We start from the raw sequence: 21,785 nt of genomic DNA on the forward strand, positions 1-21,785 counted from the left end.
TCAATGTGCTTTCGTGGACAACTAGAATGCTGACCCTGTTCATAGTTCTGCACCTTCTCCTCGTCTCAGTCATTATCATATCAGACACTCTTGGTTAGTCTGGGCTCTTCTTTGTCCCAGTAGGTGTTAGACTGATGGCCTTGCACATATAATTTGGGACAGTAATTATTGGGTTTTGTTGTACTTTGTGGAGGATTGTGAGTGATGGTGTGAGGTTGTTATACTGCGTTCTCCTTAGATGGTCATCCCGAGAGGGGGAGTCTCTCCCCTTGAAATCCGCCTACTGTGCACCACCCCCAGGTGAACTATTGGGTAGCGTCCTCACCAACCTGGCCTCATGGTAAGGGGCTCCCCCCTCAGGGAGAAGTGACGACATCTAAGGGTTTGTCACAAACTGCTGTAAAGAGTACTTACTTTTGGGCCCTGAGATGGTGGCTTATTCTTCAAACTTGCCCTAAGGGGTCCATGGTCATGGGGTCTCAGGTCTATTGCGTTTTGCCATGACGTGTCCTGAATTCTGCTTTGTGTGACGAATCTGGATAATTCGTCCCTTCTTCACAGGGTGGAGCCTCCCACTTTGAGGTGAAGGGAGGCGAGTGCGCTAAGCAACAACCTCTCTAGGGGTCAGGGAAAACGGGTCTTTGAGAGTGACTTCCCTCTAGAGGACAAGGACTCCCAAACCTACAAGGAACTCTCTACGAAGAATACTCTGTCTACATTTAAGGCTATAGAAGACTGATGTTACTTCTGTTTTGCATTCAACAAATACTCCATCCAACAAATACTGACAATTCTTTAACATCATTGGCTCAAGGTAATACTGGCATTCCCTTGAACTCAGCAACTGACGAAAAGCAATACGCCCCAGTTAAAGTACGGCATTGAGAATAAAGGGAAGAGTAATCTTGAATGGAAGAGGAAGAATCCTACGCAGAGGCAAGCCTTTGATGTACTGATGTCGTGTAGGGGCTGAGCCGCGCTAGACTGCATAGCCAGAGGTAGTGTGGAGAGATGCGGAGAGAAGGCAGAGGCGATGGAGGGCCGGTGCTGAGAAAAAGCGATGCAGCCAAGCAAGAGATTGGGGAAGGAAGGACCATCTTACTTGGTGGTGTGCCCACGCTGCAGTAATGGTGGGTCTTGGACCCGGGAAACTATGCTGAGGCCAGGACAGACCAGAGGAAAGACTCCTCCCATTGGAACGCTAGGGCCACAGAGACTGCTGAATCGGGCAGAAGCAGAGAAGAGACTGGGACGGAAGAACCGTATTGCCTTGTGGCATGACCACTCTGCAGCTGCGGTGGGTCTGCGACTTGGGGGAAGTTAGGGAGGGGAGAAACTACGCTGAGGCCAGGACCGACCATAGGGACAAATCCTCCATTTGGAAAGCAAATACCTTGGAGACTGCCGAATTGGGCAGAGGAAGAGAAGCTGAGGCTACATGCCGGAGACTCTTTGGAGAAGGGAGAAAAGCAACATCCCTTCTAGAACGCCATCCCGCTGGAGCACACCCGAAGGAATAGAAGGTTCTAGGGTTGCCCATGGTGGAGGGAAGCCAGCGGAAACCAATAAAGAAACAGACAAGGAGGGATAAAGAACCAATGGAGAGGAAGTGGTCAAGGTGCTGGAAAAGGAACAAGGGAAACATTCCTCTACGTAACAAACTTGAGCAGGGTTAGAAATTGAGTGGAGCTGGGAGCTATTTAGCTCCTAGGCTAAAAGCAGAAGTGTCTCTTTAGCCTGTCACCAATGACTTCCAGGAGCTACTTTTTTCTCCACAGGCCGACTGATGCAGAACATAAACACGTGTGAATTGAACTCTGTGTATTGGGGGCAATCTGTGCATACATTTTAGGACACAACTATGACAATTAAAGCATAAGGGGTAATAAAAATGATATGTTCCCATTTTATGTGGAAGCCAGATTTGCAAAACTTTGTGTACCAGCTCTTCGTTCCCCAGGGGTAGCGCTCGGTCACTGGTTCAAGCTGGATACCCAGGAGTTGCTTTAAGTTCCTGCTCATCCAGTCTTAATTTCGAGCCCTGTTGAGAGATTTGACTCGTATAGATACTTTCCAGTCTTTATGAAGAGGCTAAGGGGAATTGAACACTTTTTATCCAGGCTATTTTTGTATGACTTGAAAATCATCTCCACAGAGAGAGCCAATGGACTATTGGCCGGTTATAGCCTAAGCTGAGAGGCTATTCATTGGGCTTTTATTTTTGTTTTTTTCCCACAGTGATGAGGCCAGGTAGCGATTAGGGTTGGATTGGGCACTTCTTTTGATTTTGACAATGGACAAAGCACCCTTAGCTTAGGTAGGTAGGGGAAATCACTATTGGCAGTAGGGATAGATTGGCATTTTCTTTTTAGTTTAATAAACACCCTTGAAAGGTCATCCTTGAGCCTCACTACTGCTTCTGGTTCGCCAAAAATGTGCTTCTCTTCTTTCTGGGTCTTGAACCTGGAAATGAAGCGTGTTGAGAACTCAGAGTTTCTCCTCTGGGGCCACTTGGGCCCGGCTGCTGTCTTTTCTGCACTTGTGTATAGAAGTCTGACTTGCCTTCATTTTCCCCATAACTGCAGTGATGCCTACAGACTGTGTCCCACTTTGTCCTATAAGGAACTTTTACCACCTTGAAAAATCTCCCCTAATTGACTTTCAGATGAAAGATGATACCAGCATTCCCCAGCGGTGGACCGAAGAGGAAGCAACTCACAAGAAGCTTCAGAGGGAGGACCACATACTAGCGCATCTCAACCAGCAGACAAATGCAACGCAACTGCTGTGTAAAGCAGAAACGACCAATACAAGTGTCATTGTGTATGCAGGACTGCTTCATACAAAAACAGCACTCCACGGCAACAGAGCCGTGCAGTGGCTCCCAGACTGCAATTCGCTCCTGGATGAACCAACACTTATCTGTATTGGCGCCACAAAGCGACTGAAATGCCATGGACTTTGGAAATTGTCACAAGAACATAAACCTTTGCTGTAGGTCGCCACCATTGATAAACTGCAGTAGGCCTGCACAAGTCAAAGGGGCAGGGCCTAGACACCCGTATCTGTATTCTGCTGAATGGAACTCCTCCCAGGCAGGGAAACCTGGGATTAATTGGCTGTTTATAGAAAAGGTGAGGTATTGGCTGTTCGGAGAAAATTGTGTTGTGTTGTGGTGTGAGTGTGAATTTATGTGTAAGGTGTGTGAATGAAATGGGTAGTAGGAGAGAAGGGAGTGAGTGAGCGGGTGAATGGAAAAAGAGTGGAAGTAGGGTGACTGAAGAGAAGGTGGTGTGGAATGGTTGTAATGCATAGGTGGTAGTAGTGTGGATGTGGTAGTAGTGTGGATGTGGTGGTGGTGTGGTGGTGGGAATAGTAGTGGTGTGTAGGAAGTAGAAGTGTGGAGGCGGAGGAGAGGCGGTCTAGAGAGATGATTAGTGGTGTAGGAGCTGTCACAGATGGCTCAAGAATCATCCAAACAAGCGTAGACTGTTCAAGGGTTTTTATTAATTTTTCAGTGTGACCTAGGCCCATCTATCCCCGTCTCGAATGGATGTGAGCCTGCTACCTGACCCACGCATCTATTACCCCAGCTTAGTGCTACCGAATATTAACCTCTGTACGCAGAGAAGTGCTGTGATTTTTATTTTATTTTTCTAGCTGCTCCAATAGCAGATACACTGCCATGGCTAAAATATGCGAAAACAATTCCCTGTAAATTGGGAATTATGTCACTGTGGGCGAATCCCACTGGGATAATGATCAAGATCAAATAGCCAAAATGGCTGCCTATGAGGGCTGGTTTCTCTGAATGCTGTCTGGCCTGTTCGCCTGCTATATTGTCTACATGATACCTTGCGTCAAAACCTATTTCAGGCTGCAGTTGTAACTGGATACCGTTGAGCCAGCTTTTTGATTAAAACTTAATTTAGGCATTTTACCCTTGGCATCAACAACAGTACGTTGTAGTAAAGGAGCCAGTTTCAGTTGCCCTCATTGCATATATGCCAGAGGATATAGGGGTTTCTTTCTTTTGTGTTCTTTGGACACCAGTTTCAGAGAAAACTGGCTCGGATCTTTCATTGGGGGCAAGGATTTTGATTCATAAGAGATGCATTGTCTATTTGCCGGTGCACAAGCTTGCAAATCATAATTTTGGGATTTCTTTTTATTTATTTTTAAGAGAGCTTCGTTTGCCAGAATACATTATTTGAAACTAGCTGATGGAAAACATTAACAAAGATCTTTTGCATCCAGTTTACAATTATTTTCCAGTGTGAAATTCTAGCATTCTAGTACTTGACTGACTTTCTTTTAATTTGCTCTTCTTTTATCGCCTGGTTTATAGAATCTCCATGTGCGTGATATATTGATAATGGGATGATTTTATGTTGCCATGTGTATCTGCGTTTATCTGTTTTTTCAGCATATGATTTTATTTCGGATATTTTGAAATAAACAGAATAATACAAGGGTCTGGTAATGTTGGCATTACAGTAACCCTCAAGTGAATGTTCTTGTCTTCTTAGAAAGTTAGTTTTACTTTAGGGAAGGTATTCCTGTCCACATGCATGCAGGTGATGCTCATGGGTGTGGTTGAACCAGAAAAGCAAGTGCTGTTCTTTTATTGCGGTATCCTTGATACATGTCTCATACAGCCATAGCAGGCGGTGGATGTTTTTTCATCACTAGGTATCTCCTTGTTCAATAGAGTTGAAGAACATGTCCTGTCCGCAAAGCACACAGCACACCATTCAGAGGCACAAAGGCAATCGGGGGCCTGTCCTAGCCAGAAACATGGTAGACCAGAGGTTTGAATCCTTGCCTGGAAATCAAGTTGCCCCAGAAGTTGTGGGTCCCTTTGCCCTCCCCCTTCCCCACTCCCCCAACACTGTCATAATAATCCCACACTGATGGTTTATTCTCATAATTAAGGGCGATATCTTTCCAAGATAAACCAGAATAATCTCCCATCACATACTGTCAATTTAAGAGATCTATAAAGTTCATGATCGAAATATGTCTTCAACTTTACTTCAGGCATGTTTCAAATTTAAACCCAATATACACACACACAGAGTAGTACTTCACACCTGACGTGCTCAATTAAACAGGGCAGCTGTAGATTAGGCGAATGACGCCTAACACTGACACAGTGCCAAGTTTGTTCCTTTTAAGGTGACCAAGGGCCCTAGGGGAACTGGCTAGCTCTGTTTGATCGTGTGATCCCACTGTGTTTTGTTTTTCGTTAAATCTAATATTTAAAGTAGGTTTCAGAACATCTTTCATTCCTAGCTATTTTGGTAGATATTGTATTGATGTATGTGAATTGTGCATGGTGTGTGCTGAACCCATTTAGACAGTAACTGCATCCCAGATGGCGAGATGATGTTGAATCATTTCAATGCTGGCACCCTACTGACATGTGGAATACGCAAGATTATTATTCTGGGTGGGAGACTTCGGGAAAGATCCAGGTCAGGTGGTTGCCATGGTGGAGTCACCTTTGTTGATGACAGCTTCACAGAACATTCTGAAAAAGGTGGGCAGGAGGAGGCAAGCCGCATTTTAGACACTGGATAGTAGATTATTGTTTGAAGGGTGTTCTTACTAAGTTTCTATTAGGTCGCAGGGTCATAACTAATAAAAGTGGAGTTATGGTAGGTGGCTTTAGGTTGTTTCAGGATTGTTCTGGTAGAGGAAGCATGTAGCTCTGTGGATTGATTGCAAGACAATACAACTGTCCTTTGCTACTAATACTTGCACGAGCTTTGTTTCACTGACATGACTAGTGCACTTTTTTCTTTTCATTTGCCCATCTCTGCTTCTCAGCCCATTATTAATGACTATTCTTTGTGTATTGCTCCTTTACGTAACTCTGCCAAACTCCTGATTTAATTCTGTCCTTATCCACACCACCTGCTTCTTCCATCCCTTGATTAAGATGTAAAATTATATTTTGTACAACTGATCATATTATATGTCTTTTAATTGTAGGTGATTTGTAGGCCCCAACAGTTCATTTTTAAAAAAGAAAATCACACATGGAGTAGCTTGAAACTCAGCACCCTAACCTGCTCCCTTTTTCTAAACTAAAGCGTCCCACCCGCTACACACCATTGATGCTTTGGTTACGGATCACGTAAAGCACATGTAAGGTTCACAGTGGTGCATCGCGGTGTGCTGGATTCCTCTATAGCAATCTGCCAAACTCGGGATTTGCGTCCTTGTTGGTTCCTGTTGAATGAGAACAGCATGGTCATTTGAGTTTTATATCCAAAATACTTTTTCTGCAAATACTTTTGTAGTAGATGACCACTTTATGGTTCAATGAATCCTACAATCCTACAAGCTCTCAAGTGCAGTATGAACAATCGTCTTAAGTTTGTCGCTAGTTATTGACGATCCTGCCCCCCACCACCCCCGCACACTGCATTTGGGGACAAGTGTTGATTATCAGCCACAGTGGCTATGAAGTTCTTTGTATTTTCGGTGGTGATTGTCAAGAAAACCTATGAAATAGCATACTTGTAAAAAAAGTTATTATAATAAACTATCTGTACCCAGGTTATCATATGCTGATCTCCCTCTCCATCCGCCCTCTCGCTCCTTCCCTCTCCCCTCTGTCTCCTCCTTTTCCTCTCTGCCCCACCACTCTCCCAACCAGAGGAAAAAAAACGATATCTTGAAATGGGATTGGTGGAAATCAAGTGAGAGCTGTGCTATTCCTCAGACGGCGACTAGCCTGACATTTGGAAACATACATTGTCATTTCATGTGTCCTGCAGGAATGTTGCCATCACATAAAGGGCAGAGGAAGTGCTGGTTTCTCACAGACTTTGTAATCAGCAAATGAAGCTTTTTTGAAGTATGATTTTTATGTGTTTGTATTTGCGTATGTGTTTATTTTTGTGACTGTTAAGGGTAAAGCAAACCTAAGTGTTATGTGGCTAGACTGGCCTCCATTGGTACAGCCTGCTTGATATACTATCTTACTGTGGCATGACATGTTTTTCTGGCTGACAAAGCCAACAGAAGTAAGTTCTTTTATGTTATTTTTTTTTATTTGTTTTATCTGGGGGGGGGGGGGGTGAGAAAACTCCCTGATCCGGATTTGGTTGGTTCAGACTCCCACCACTGTAACCAAGATCTATACATACTCATTCAAACAGCCTCAGGATTTCGCTGTGAAAATACATGTGCTGTGACACCCATCATTCCTTTGGGCTATAAGGCCCTGTGTTACCAATTACAAATGCACAAACATTCATAGATAATTATATATGCCCCAAAGCTCCACCCACAAGGCTGTCAGACTGTACTGCACTGTGATCACAAATAAGGGAGCAACTGGTGTGCATTTGTCAGCAGCCTTGAGAACCGTCTGTCTTTGGTTGGAGACGCTGTGTACAAGATAGCGCTGCCCTGTAAGAAAACGACATTTGTTTCTGCAGCTAAAGGCTTGCATTTGGTCTAATTTGCATACCCACAATGCTTTGCTCACGTGGCTCCGACCTGGAGGTGAACTTACAGTGGTGACCACTGGGTGGCGCTCTGGCGTGTGACTTGGCTCGAGGGGCTTACTCTACATTCTACATAAGTATTTAATGAGATCTAAAATAAGTGTTTCATTATAGAGAATGCCGTTTGTTGAAAGTATAAATACTACTACAGTGTTCAGTTTGTATACTTAGCATAGCTGTCTGGGCTTTCATTTCTCCACAAAATACATTATGGAACTTGTAGTCATGAGTAGGTCGAGCTACATACAGTAGACCCATTGGTCCCAGCAATACTCTTAATATCATTCTTTTAAGGTAAATGTTACTGTACGTCAGGTATTTAATATGGCGTTATCACCCTGTTCTAAGGGCTGGAAAAGGGGTAATGGTGAGGGCCTATAACGAGGGCACTGGGCCGTTACCCTATGTTCCAGCCCTTGGAAGGGGGGTATATAATGCCAATAGCACTCTGGGTTACCAAAGCATTAACACAGGCTGTTAAAATAAATAAAATAAAAAAAGGATTTTCATTCATTGAATGGGTCGCCGGGTGAGTCCTGTTCATTCAATGAATGAACATTCTTTGCTAAAAGGACCGCCATGGTACGCCATCCATGTGGATCCCCTCTTCCATTACCATGGCTGCCTGGAAAAGCGAGAGGCGGGGTGGCGGTGCCACTGCTGCAACACTGAGGTAAGTCGGCAAGGGGAGGGTGTTTGGAAATAATAAAAAGACGTGGGAGGGATGGGAAGGTGATACAGCGGGTGGGGTGGCAGCCAGCAGGTTCCTTGGAATGCGGCCTGAGATTAGAGGTTTCAACCCACGATCCGCGAAACCTGATTGGCTGCGCCCATAACCCCCTCCACTCCTGCTCATGAGATAGAAAATAAGGGTGAAATTAAAGGGAATACTAATCTCCTTTCTCCAGCTTTATAAACTTTACATATACAGTAGCTGCTTAAACCTGACACTGGCTCAGGTAAGATGTTGGCAGTATAGGGGAACTGGCTGATGCCCAACACATGAATTTGTCCAGTACCTAGTTCCATCAGTGCTCGAACGTGAATTTGCAAACTCTGGCACTATAATCATGTCTGTCAAATTCAGCCTTTCAATGTTCCGTTTTTCCAGAAGGCTAATGCTCTCTTCTTTTTTGTCAACTCTGCCTTTATGATCGTTGTTAATCATGTTAATTCTTTGTATTTTGGACTTGCTGTTTCTAATCACTCCTATACTGTAACTTCCACAAGTCCTTTGATTGTATTTCTCTTCACTCCCACCACCTGCACTTATGTACCCCCATGCAGCCTTCTTGCTTAAGATATAAAATAATTGTACAGTTGTTCCAGTTATTATTTTTAATTATAGGTCATTTTAGGTCAGCAGAATTGGAAAGGGCTGCTTGATTTTTATTTATTTTAATGAGGCCAAAGCAAAGCTTACAGGCTTCATACGTAGTTGACTGTATTTAGGTTAATCTGTACTACAATGTTCTTGTGTACCTATAATTTGACTTTGTTTTATTCTGCCTATCAAATCATTAACTTTTTTTAAAATGATGTGGCTTTGAAAACAGACGGATCTGGCACCATGGGATCTGAAGGAAGTCCTTATATGGGCCATGGTGCCGGAGCCCGGCCACCGCTAGACCACCCTCAACTCCGAGATGGTAGTCGTTTCCCTCTTTTCCTTTTGCTGTTTTCAAATTGCTGGGCTAAACAAATTAACCAGGGCATTATGTTTGCAACAGTAACAAATTGATATGGTGATTTTTCAACAATAGCCTTGCATAATCGCAGCCTTTAGGGCAAAGTGGTCACTTTGCTGCTCCTTTTTAGTGCCTACTTGTTATGAACGTCTTAATTATAACACTGACTTACCACAACATGTGGCCCCCCCTGCAAGCTCTGCTGAAGGCCTCTCGTCACTGCCTCCACCCCTTCCCCTCCCCACTGGGCATGGGCAGCATGGGGCCCCCGCACCACGGGGGCAGCGGGGGTTCCTGTTACGCCAGTGTCTTATACATATTTTGTATTGGACCAATCTGTTACAAACAATAGCACACATATCGCTCATACTGCGTGTTTTAGCCCACAACAGTTCACGCAAATATCATTGACATAGGGACTTAAATCCATCTCGCATAGCTGCTCCCTTTTTTAGGTTTAGTGTTAAACTATCAAAGCTGTGGTTATGAAGCATAAGCACAGGCACATCCCTAAGGGCCCTTTGCCATCTTCAGATTGGCATTAAATGCCCACCCTGGAGGAAAGTGAATAATGTGGCATATTGGCTATGACTAAATGCTTTGCATTTTGGCAGTGCAATTTGCATCTAGCACCACACTTTTTAGAGGTGCAGTTAGTGTGCTTTTAGTTGGATAAGCGTTGGAAGGAAAGAAGAAATGAATATGTGGGGGGTGACTTTCTGAGACGCAGGATAATATTTTGTGGCAAAGTGTACAATGCGGGCCGGCAGATATTACAAATATCGATGACCATTGCTGTAATTTGTAGACCAATATCTACTTTTGTATATTTGCAGATGAGTGCTTACTAATGTATAGGAAAAGCTAACAGAAACAGGTGATCATGCTACTAGAGTGTGGTTTACTAAAGTTTGTGTTTGTAAATTTGAATGAAAAAAAGTTGTGTATAGATTTTTATAATCCAAAATTGTAAGTAAACAAAGTAATTGGGTTTGCTTTTATTCTTTTTTTTTTATAACATTTCTCTGAACTACCACTATATAAAGACCTATATTTCCCTTAATTACAAGAATTTTGAATTTGATGGATCTTGCCTCCTATCAACTGTACTAATTATGTTACTTTGTGTTCTGTAGGGTCCCTCAGAACAGATGAGGTGGGAAGAAGTTCAATCCCCACAGCGTGCCTGACAACAGGAGGTTCTCTCCTCTCCCATACAAAATCTGGAAATATCTGGTATGCTCCTTTTTACAGATTTTCGCTATCCATGCACAATCCCCATCCCTTTGCTTCTCACTCCTGATCGCACATCTCTCCAGTCTTGGATCGGATCACACATCTGCTCCCACCTCTGGAGAATTGTACATTGCTGGGAAAAACATGTTCTCTCCTAGATTTTGCTGTTATGTTAATTTGGCATTTATATAGCGCTCTTCATATCATTGATATGACCTCAAAGCACTCGTAGGTTGAACGCCCTCGTGTACCGTAGTCCAGGTCAGTTGAGAGTAAGGTGTCATAGGGTGCTTGGGTGCGCAAGTTATATGTGAGGCCGATGTAATAGCCTGATGGTAGCTGCCTCCTAGCATTAGGTGTGGTGGTATTGAAATCAGTTGAATGTGTGCAGTCTGGCGGGTGGACACCAAGAATGGGTTCTGGCTGTGTTAGGCCTGTGTAGGACGCTTATCTGTGCAGCTAGGCCGATTTGTTTTGGGATGTAGCTGCGTTTTTATTATAATGATGAGTTTATGGGTTAATGTTCGTATGTGAGCAGCTAGGGCGAAATTGATTGAGGGTTGTAGCTGCACTCTAATTGTGTGTTGGTGTAGAGTAAAGAGTAAGCATAGTGATATGGGAGGTGAGTTTTGGGTGGAGTTATGATCTGAGGAGTTCACTTTTCCAGATTTCAAGCGCGTTTGCTTAATAGTGACTTAATAAGCATATTCAGTGGCGACATTGCTCGGGATCTCATTCAGCATTAGTCATAGGGTTGCAATGGCTCAATTTTCTCAGATGGTCATGGTTGGCATTACAGAAGCGGCAGATGAGCTTCTTACCAAATGTTTAGATTTAGAACAGATTACAACAGTTGAGTAGAATTACATGACAGTCAAACACCCATTTGTTGCAGCTATGGTTTTTTCCTTAAAATATGTAAGCGACACAACACGTACAATTGTGTATCTCAGTTAAAATCCTACACATGCAACAAAATTCAGAATATTAAATGAGAAAAAGGCTACCTCTTAGTATCTTATAATGTAAAAAAACTTTACCCTTTGAAGCAACATATGTCCGTGAATACGCTTGGTTGTTCCTTTTGAAAAAGAGGACCCAGTTTGAGGGGGAAGTAGCCCGAATCTCAACAACTTCTTAGAAGAGGGCGCCTCTTAGTCTACTAATTTTATCATTACCAAAAATTGGTACAGATAATTACTAAGGGTGTACGGAAGCTTTGCCCAGCAAGAGTTCGATTGCAACCTTCCTGTAGAACTCCCATATAGGTTTATGAACTTTTCAAAGCAGAGCACTCTCAGGAGAGTAGGGGGATAACAATCGAGAAGCAGGTGGCCAATGGTTTCTCTATCCAACGAGCAGTGTCTGCAGATTTTGGACTGGGTATCCCCACTTTTCCATTTAACCTTATTTACCCTTGTTGCTAAGATTTCCAGCCTGAATCTTAATAAGGCATAACCCACCTGTCATGTTCGAAATCTGCAGAGATACTGCGCGCATACTCCTAGTTTCTTATGATACTGAGTTAGCTTTTAAAAATGTTTGTATGATCCTAATTTATCCCAGGTTTTGGACCAATCCGCTCTCCATACTTTGTACTTGTATGATGCTGCCAGGCTATCTAGAAGGATTCCTCCCAGGTCCCATTCCGCCAACTTGTTTATGATTTATTCAATCAGACTATTGTTTGACTCTTCTGCTTCCATAAAGTCAGCAAACTGGGTATCACATGGGGGATTTTTAAATTTGTGACCAAGCAGAATTCTTCGCCAGAGAATCTGCACCTCCAGTGATAAAAGCCCAATTCATGGCGTATGGTGCATATCAGAATGGATTTCGGCAGTCTAAGTGCCCTCTTCCATATGTAACCCTCCAAATAGAAAAAGTCCTCCCCCAGGAGACTGTGATGAATTTCCGCTCCATAAATTAGTATGGGACCACTTTTGCCTTTTAGAATTTAATCGGGGGTATAATGGAACATTTTCCAAACTTGAAGTTAGAATTTTGCATCTCTGCCACTGCGACAGTAGCTTTTTTTAATAAAACCTCACCACTGTTAACGTCTTGCTTGGAACGTTCGAGATGTCATATCCCAAGTATTTTAGGTTATTCACTTCCAACACTTTTAACCCCCTGAAACCGAGGGAATTTTGCTTTTTCCCAGTTGTGAATCTGATTAGCTGTTTTTTTTTCTTATTAATAATCAGGTTGTTTTTGGCACAGTCATTTTCCAATTTGATTAGCAACCTTTTGATCTCCACTTTCGTGCAGTCCATGAGAATAATATTGTCTGCATATGTAACCCAATATATATTATTACCCAAGATTTTCGGTGTACCAAAGGATGCCGCCTTAAGAAAGGCGCCAATATCTGCCAAGTATGCATTAAATAGGAAAGGTGCACATATATGCACCCTTGCCTAATACCACTTTTGGTAGTAATTTCAGAGGAAAGATCCCCATCACCATTGATTCAGACCCTAAGGGTAGTGTGTTCATAAAGATAAATCAGAGGGGCTAGCAGTCCATTTGGAATCCCCCAGTTCTTAGGTTTTCTTCATAATTTGTCTCTATTCACCCGAAAAAAGGCAAGCGACAAGTCTACCGACACTACGTAGATTTCCTTAGGTCTCCTCTACTACTAGTTGTTCGGCTTTATTTAGGACTCACCCTGCTATATTAGTTCCTACATTTTTCCTGAAGCCAACTTGATTTGGCTTCATAATGCCTGACCTATTTGGCCATTCTTCCAGAGAGGAGAGTAAGACCGAACTAAAAAAACTTAGCATCTGCATTTAGCAGCGCGATCGGACGATAATTTTCTGGTCGGTCTCTATCCACATTTTTAAATATAGGGACGATGTGGGCCTCCTTCCAAATCCGGGAGTTTGTTTTGTCTTAATAATTTCATTAAAATACTTCAATAGAATAGCTGCACACAAATCTGGATTGGCTTTAATCAGTTTATTGGAATAGCCATTAGGGCCCAGCCCCTTGAGTTACTACTTTTTCGGATTATTTTTTTTAATTTTCCCCATATGGAAGGGAATCTCCCATTTTTAAAATTTTTTTTTTAAATAGACCCAGTTTTCTCTGAGGTCTTTTGGTTGGGTATACAACTAACTAAAGTGGGTAGCCCAATCCTGTTCCGCTATGGGATTGGCGAGAGGCTCCCATGGAGGGGCCCCTCTTTGGTTAATTAATTTCCAATAATTAACATCTTATCACTTAAAGTAAGGATCATACTTTAACTTTCATTTTGAAAGGCCAGAGATTTCAAAGATTTTATTTTGATATGCCTGTTTTAGTTTTTAACGAGTCCCCTCGTTCTCTAATCCCACTGAACCCAATCCGGTAAGCTTTTTTAGTGCTCTTCTGTGCTCTTTTGCATTGTTGGATAGTTGAGCTAAAATCTAATCTTTTCTTTCCAGTTTTAGAATTTTTCCGGGCATAAAGAATTTGCTTTTAAAAACGGGATGATGTCATTAACCCACCCTCCTGTGTATCTCTGAGGATACCCTGGAATACACCCTCTAACTTATTATTACATTTCCTTATATCAGGCTCTGCCCAGACTACTCTGTTTTTGCCACAAGAGGCAGTTACCCCACACATTTTCTTTGAAGGAAGGGGTACTGGCCCAAAGAGAGGAAACATTGCTGATATATATTTTGTTGGCAAATTCGTCTGAGATGAAAACAAAGTCGATCAGAGTCACCTTATTTCCACTTGTCCACGTATGGGTGTGAGCCCCTCCTTGTGAAGCTTTATTCGTAAGCACTCTCCAAATCCACCCAAAATGGCACAATATTTTTCCTTTTTTGTCCTGAGGGGTGTTTTTTATTTTTTTACATAATATTTTGGGTCCAAGCAGTTTGAATTAAAATCCCCTGCGATTATTATTAAACCCAGTGGCCTTCTAAGTCCTATCAGAATAGCTGTAGTATACATTTATTATCATCATGTGTCTATCTTTTAACTTCATGAAAGCGTGCACTGCTTGTATTCTTTAGACTGTATCATCTATTATTTGAAGAGAGAGAGTCTGCTCTTTTCGTATTCCTATCAAGAGACCACCTTTTGGACGTCCAACTGGCCCTTGTAAGGCCAGTTAATCGAGGGTTAAGTAACTGTTACGCTCAACTGGTATCCATGGGGACGCCTCCCAGCCCTGGTTGGATGATTTGCACTCTCGAACCCTCTCCCACTCCCTTGGTAATGCCTCTGGTTAAAGATGGGTCTGCAATATAGGAGAGCTGGATTCAATACCAGATTGTCTTTGTTTTCCCACCTCCCTTGGCCTCAACTCCTTCCTCCCCCTTGGGCCCTCTCCTCACCTTAATATTGTAAAAGGTGGATTCTCTGTCCTGCTCCTCGTGGCAGGGGTGCGTAGATGTGAGGGCGAGCAGCGACCCAAGTTACTTCACTGGTGCAAGCCCCCCTGTGGGAATCCAGGCCTGCTGCGACTCCGTAGGTTTGCTGCTTTACAGTCTTTATATGCAGTTCTTATGTTCCGTTTAGTTCAAATAATAAGGTCTTGCTTCTTTCCTTTTAGGTATGGAAAGGTATTTTAGTGTTGTCATGCAGTTTGAAGATGAGCATGGGCCGGTAGGCGAAAGCGCGGTGTGCGCGATGCTGTCCGGTGAGTGATGTGCGATGCGCGGCGCTGTTTCGCCTTTTATATTGCTAACCTGTGTCTTTTCTCTCCTTGCAGGTTGCGATGTTCCTCGCTGAGCGCCCTAATGTTTCTGCAATGATACTGACCAGGAGATGACTACCCAGGTAAGAATTGTGTGGCTTTCTTCATTCAGGAGGAAACGTGAGTAAACGCTTACTAATGGTGTCTTTCTTTCTCCTCTTTCCAGGTTATGGTATTCCAGGATGCATGCGGTGCCGATGATGGAGTTCGTACCTTCAGTTGAGTGGAACTGAAGTCAGCGATGGATTGAAGACAGGATACTGTTCCAGGTAAGTTTCGTAGTGTTCTTTCTCTCTCTGCAGGTCCTTGGTTTCAGGTAAGCTGGCATCAAAGAACTGGACACGTTGAGCGTTACGCTGCCCACAGCAGAATAACGCAAAGCATGTTCTGCTGTTTGAGTGTGGTTTAAATTGTTTCAGGTAAAGTAGTCCAGGTAAAATAGTCCCAGGCTGCCACACCCAAAAGACTTGACCGCATAGCTCAGTTCCTTGTAACTGAGCTATGTGTGTGCTTCCATGTTGGCTGAACCCTCCCCCCCCGCACCCCCAAGTTAAATAGTCCCAAGTAAATTATCCCATTCTAATGTTGATCTTCATGATGGTTTTGAGCCTGGCGCCAAAGGCTCCAGGACTGACTCCAAGAGAGTCTTCGATGAGGTTTTAAGGCCTTTAACCTGGCCCTAACTGGAAGGCTGACTTGCCAGTGAGGGCCAGGGGCAAGGGTCATGACAGTAACCATCCATAATAACCTTCCTATTAAGGAAGGTCTCTTGTTGGATCACCAAGTCGTATTTTCTTAAGAACTTGCAACTTACTCCGGGGTTAAGCAGATGCTGGAATCACATTTTTTTATTCTCATCTCGTTTGAGGAGGCTCCCCCTGTGCGTTTCCCCCATCCGGCCTACTCGCCTCCTGTAGGTGATAATAATTATGTATTTGCGGCGGCACCTAGGCCCTTGCCCAAGGGGTAGCCCGGCAGTACTGACCTATTATGCACGTCAAAACCTCTGTTGAATTTGGTAAATTGCGGCATAGATCCCCTCTTTAACTAGGCTAGAAGGCACAGTTAAGCACACTACATCCCATCTTTCTATATCAATGAACTCAACTGTATCAAAATCATTTGAAACTAACTTTTCCAAACTAGGAATGTCATGTAGAAGTGCCAAAACCCTGTTTTTATTTAGATACTTGGGCTCGGGATCGTAAAAGATTGCTTCCAAAATGAATTTTTCCTGGAGTTCCAGGGTAGTTTGCCCCCTAAGGAGGTTCCCCTCTGATAACTTGAAGGTTCGATTAGAGGGTATCAAGTTTTGGCCCCTGGCCGCTTCACCAAGTCAACCAGCTCTGTGATCACTATGAAGGGCGTTTCTATCAGTTCTTTCTTGATCAGTAGGGAACAAAGCCATTAAGTATGCCAGCAAGCGTCCTGTTACCCTTCTGAGGGGTATCCAGTTGCATCCGGATACTGTTGCCCACATTTCTGGTTCTATCCGGAATCATAACAAGTCCGATTTTTGGGGCCCAGACCAGGGAATTTCTAATGCACCCTTCCTCCGTACCATCTGTAACCGTGTCCTGGGAGGGCTGCCATGCCCCCCTTCCTGCGTTGGAATCAAGGCGTGTTCCACCCTCTACAAAAGCACTGGTGGCCTGTGAAGCAAATAGGTGTTTCTTATAACCTGCCCGGGGATCATGAAGTAACCAGCCATCCACACCCGGATGGGGAGGATTCCCACAGTTGGCAGATTTCAATACCCCCCCTCCCCCACAACCTTGGGACAAGATTACTTTTGGTCGCGATTTCCAAGTCTTAATGAAAGAGCCCTCTTGCCTCTATCATTTAGTGAATATTGCGTGGCACTTTCTGTTTGTTGATTGGACTTTCTCACCGGACTACACTTGGGGAAGATTGGGGCCAACTTCTGGGCCTCTTTAGGTGTCACTTTACCCTTGGGGGGGTGGGGGGGCGGGCAGGTTTTACTGAAAGATTGTTAAGGATTTTGCAAAGCTCCTTCCGTTACTGCTGTTTATTTTCTTCGATCTCTGATTTTTCGTTTTCCTTTGTATCAGGCCCTTCTGTGGCATAAGCCCATTTTGTTTTTTTCCCCTTCTTTCTCCTGGGCCTATCCTCGGTCTGAGATGGAGAGTCACATTGATCGTAATTGCGGCTCCACATTCTGCCTCCAATGCTCCCAGGCAAAGGAATTCCTCAGTCGTTGCCAGCAAGGAGGAATCACCCCGCCGACCCTCTCCTTTCGGGTTTCTAACCTCAGTTCTAATGAAAGATTTTGTGCAGATAATCTCCAGTGAGGCCTGCTCCTGGAGAATTGCTTCCAATTGGATCACATCAGTCCTCAGCTTCTCAGGTAGTGAGGGGACAATTGCAGTGATGGCTTCCGAGAGAATAATATTCAGACCAGTGTTCCAAGCAAGGCACACCCTTCATTTATAAGGATGGACTAGATTTCCTCCGATCTAGGAATAGACCCCTTGATTGAGTTACAAGTACTCAATTGCTCTGAATTTTTCCTTGTTTCATCCTTAAATATATCCACGTTTGCCAAGAAGGCTAACACAAAATTCAACGCCTCCAACGTCAGGAGTGCCATTTCATATCGAGTTGGAGCAATACGATTGGTCCCGGTCCAGCTGTGGCTGTTACTCTGTTGGGGTATCAAAGAGGTTTGGGGTATTTGACAGAGTTTGACATGGTACAGGGCAGGGGAGCGATTGCCGCATCTCTATGTTCACCCTGAGCTAATCTCAGAGGGGCACCCATTTCTGCAGCCACCACCCCCTGGAGCGCTGATTAAGGATTTGATCCATAACACAAGGTTTTTCCTCAATGTTGTATGGGAAAAATTCACCTATTTTATGTTACATAGAGGAAGCATTTAAAGTGAAATCCAGGCTGATTTTCCCCTTGAGGGGATCCTCTAAGGTGGATCTCGCGTCCGGATTATCCTGGGCCGGTATCATACTTGATCTGCGATTTGGCGCAAAGTCATTATTTAAGCAGAAAAGCGCTGTTTCTGATTGTGGCAAGGAATTTTCATCTGCTTCTATTTCTAGCTCACTCACCTTTCCATGACTTTTTAAGTTCTACAGATAAAATTAGACTTGGACAAACTCTCCCCCTTAAAGTGGAAGTATGCCCCGGCAGCCTGCTCCGTTCTCCAGGCACACGGAACACACATTTACACACCGCATCGCTCCGCACCCTCTGGAAGGTTTTAATTATTTGTGCTGATGATGTTTCCGCCTCACCACTGCAGCAAGTGAAAACAGACTTCTGTGAAATCCAAACAGGAGAAAGTATTCCTCACGGGCAACACGGAACACACAGCTACACACTGTCACACAGCTACAATTCACCATGTTTGACAGTGTCTTTTTATATTCAATGAATTTTACCAGAAGAAAGTTGGGTTTGTTGTGTGTGTGAATCGCAGCCCCCACATCACTAGTGAATACATCAATGGGATACTTTGAATGAATACAAGCATTTTCTATAAATATGTTGGGCCTGCTAAACAGTATTGTACATCATAGGACCTTAGGGCGCGGGGTGGTTAGGGATGAGGGCTGTTGGAGATTCTCCAGTAGGTTGCCATACTGGGAGTGCCAGGCCATGCCTCCCACCCCCACCTCTACACTGTTACAAAAAATAACCCCAGGGCCAAAGCCCGCAGGGACCTAAGGGAATGGGGGTGTTTAGCTCCCCCTGGGGGTCTTCAGCAATTGAGGGGGGAGCCCCCTGTTACTGCCCAACACACTCCAGAAGAAATTTTACTTTGGACTGAAGCCGCAAGGAAAGCGAAGAGAAGCAAGGATAAGGTGAGGAGCGTGAAGGAAGAAGCGGGTTAACCATCTACAACTAACTCTTTACGTCTGTACAAAGCACACTGATCTGACTATATTCCCTAGTTCCTTTCCATTTTCACTGACATTGATAGGGCGATCAGGGCAGTGGCCACAGAGGTTGTAGTACCCTCACCCACTCCCTCATCCACAAAAAGTTTGTCTGCACCATGGCTTGGGAAGTGCAAAATGCTAGCAGTGAAGCGGAAGCTCCCGCCCACATCTAACCCAGTCGTCGAGCCAGGTGGGGGCAAGCACAGGGGCCTTAGCCCTGTAATGATATCGGGCAATGCGTACAGACTGATCAAAGAAGTAAACTGTTTCCTTGGAAGTGCCTTGGTGATTTTGGAGGGTAATAGTAATACCATGATCCTAATATAGACACATTACTGGGGGAAATCCCAATGGGGAAAGTCAAGGGGTGGAATCAGCCGGTGCAGCAACGATGAACAATCTCAGAGGGGGGTGGCAGTTGACAAAGCACAAATGGGGGACATGTGACCTAACAACAGTATCAGCATTGCGGGATATGTGGCTACAGAGCCATGGAATAGGACATGTTCTGCAGAGCTCCTGTGATCCTTACAGGCTTATACACCAAATGAGAGCTTTTCCATGATCCTAGAACTTGAAGATTGTACCACCATGTGGGGGAACCTAGCAAGCACAGCTTTGCAGTGTGTGAGCATCTGAGGTGCTCTGCTTAAAGGATCGGAGCTGTCCGAAGTCTGGGCTTTGACCCGCATTGAGTATGCAAGGATGGCTGCAGGAGACAAAGGGAACGTTGCGGAGCACTGTTGGCACGGTGTGTATGGAAGCCTGAAGAGGAGCAAGCGCTGTTGAGGAGAGTGGCATGAAGCGGCACCGAGTTGCCACCGAGGACCAGGTATTGGTATTCCACAAAGCTAAGTACCAGTGAGCTGTGCGAGGGGAGCGGGCACGCGTAGGCAACGCGGTCCAGAAGGGGAGCACAAAGAAGGCTGGCAGTGAGGACCGAAGGAAGCAGTAGCCCGATGCGGCAGAGCGAACGCCAGCGTGTAGTCCTGAGCCATAATTTTCGGTGCGCGAGTACAGAGTGAGCAGCACCCGAGGGAAAGGTGAAGGTTAGCTGACAGGCTGGATGGCCGAGCTGTGAGACACTGATGGCGGAAGAACGGGGGCAGACGCAGCGACTCAGTAAGAGTGGATTGCTGGGGTCCTGACATCAGCCCGGACACCGGCAGTGAGCAGTGAGAGCTGCCGAAATGTAATAAAAGGAAGAGAGAGGATGTGCAGTGGCCACCCTGAAGAGCCACTCGCCAACGGGACAGACCAGAAGGCGGATGCATGGCCATGGTATCGCAGCAGAATCCACCAGAAATGGCAGGCGGAACCCTTGGTGCAGAAGAATGAGCATACGTGGTGGCCTACAAAGAGGCAGGCAGTGGCACAACGCACTGAATAGTGCTGACGGGCCAATACAAAGGGACTGTGGGCAACAAGGACAACTGGGGCGCGAGACTTGTGAAGCCCCGTAACATGACGGTGGCCTGATGGGCCGACACTGGCCTGGACGGGGCCTACAAGGGACTATAGTGCGCTGGAACCAAGGGAAACTGAGACCTGGAAGTCGCGTGAAGAGCAAGACTTGTGGCCCAATTTGAGGAGCCTGTGAAGGCAAGAGCAGTAAATAGGCTTTGGGCACAGGAGGAGTCTGGCCAGAAGAAGGCCCATGGAGAGCTGGTGATACGTCCAGGAACTAAAGGAGCCTGAGGGTCAGCAGCATCCGGGGTGCCTGAATCGGGTGCTACTGCACCCCAGTGGAAGAATAAATTACTTGAGGTGACCGGAGTGTCGGGCACGACACACAGGACCAAGTGCACAGTAAGGGCTCGCATCCAGTAGTGTGACTCCAGGGGGGCTAGAGTATTTCCCATTCGCGACTCCCACCTGCGCCGAATGAGCATGAAAAATGGCGAGAATACCTGCGCGGCTGGGCCAGAAGAAAGGGACTTAATACTGCAGCTGTGGTGAGGTGGGAGGTTGGAAAAGGGAGCCCTGGAGAACAAGTTGTAAGCGGCACTGGTGGAGAACACACAGCCAGGAGGCCCACGACGAGCACCAAGCTTCAGGCCAGTGTCCAGTTAGAGTAGCAAGACACCACTACCACTCAGCCAGAACGGGTTAAGGAATTGGGAGCGTAGCTGGCGGCACCAGGGAGGGCCCCAGGCTATGACTTCATAATCACGGAAATTAGAGGGCCCGCAACATCAAGCCTCCGGGATCTGCTTCTCCGCATGGACCAAACTGCCACTGGGCGGGATAAGGAGGCCAAGTTGCGCAGACCTGAATAAAGGGTGGCTCACGCCAGAGACGTTGGTGTGCACTTCAGGATTTTGACAGTCTGAGCTGGGCGAAGTGCGGCTGCCCCGCCAGCAAGCACAACACTTTGAACTGGACTGTGGGTGTGCTCGTCGGATAGGATAGAAAACTCCTGGTGGTATGCCAGACATTCCAGGAAGAGAGTGGGAGAACAGAGCCTGAGGTGCTAGCATTGCAAGAGTGGCAAGCAGTGGAACTGATAAGTCTGGATCAGATAGACGCTGGCACAAGCTGCAGAGACAAGGGGTGAAGATCAGTCATGGCGTCCAAACATCAGAAGAGCAAAGGGAAACGACTTGCCCTGGAGGCATGCACCAAGACTGAGCCCTCCATGGAGAGTCCCCCACAGGCACCCTCAATACCTCAAAAGGAGCATTAGCTTGTGGAAGGAGACCAGCAGATCCTTGCGGCCATA

The 21,785-nt window shown here is 45.2% G+C and overlaps 1 long non-coding RNA gene across 1 annotated transcript in view; it reads left to right on the plus strand.

Annotated features, from left to right (window-relative positions):
* LOC138471937 (uncharacterized) overlaps positions 1-21,785 on the plus strand; it is a 201,988-nt gene that overhangs the window by 145,335 nt on the left and 34,868 nt on the right. The window contains exon 2 of the long non-coding RNA XR_011268537.1: positions 10,348-10,447. This is a non-coding gene — a long non-coding RNA (uncharacterized lncRNA). The remainder of the gene's footprint in view (positions 1-10,347; positions 10,448-21,785) is intronic.

The sequence above is a fragment of the Ambystoma mexicanum genome, chromosome 8, assembly GCF_040938575.1.
Source record: "Ambystoma mexicanum isolate Mex_15411 chromosome 8, UKY_AmexF1_1, whole genome shotgun sequence".
NCBI lineage: Eukaryota > Metazoa > Chordata > Amphibia > Caudata > Ambystomatidae > Ambystoma > Ambystoma mexicanum.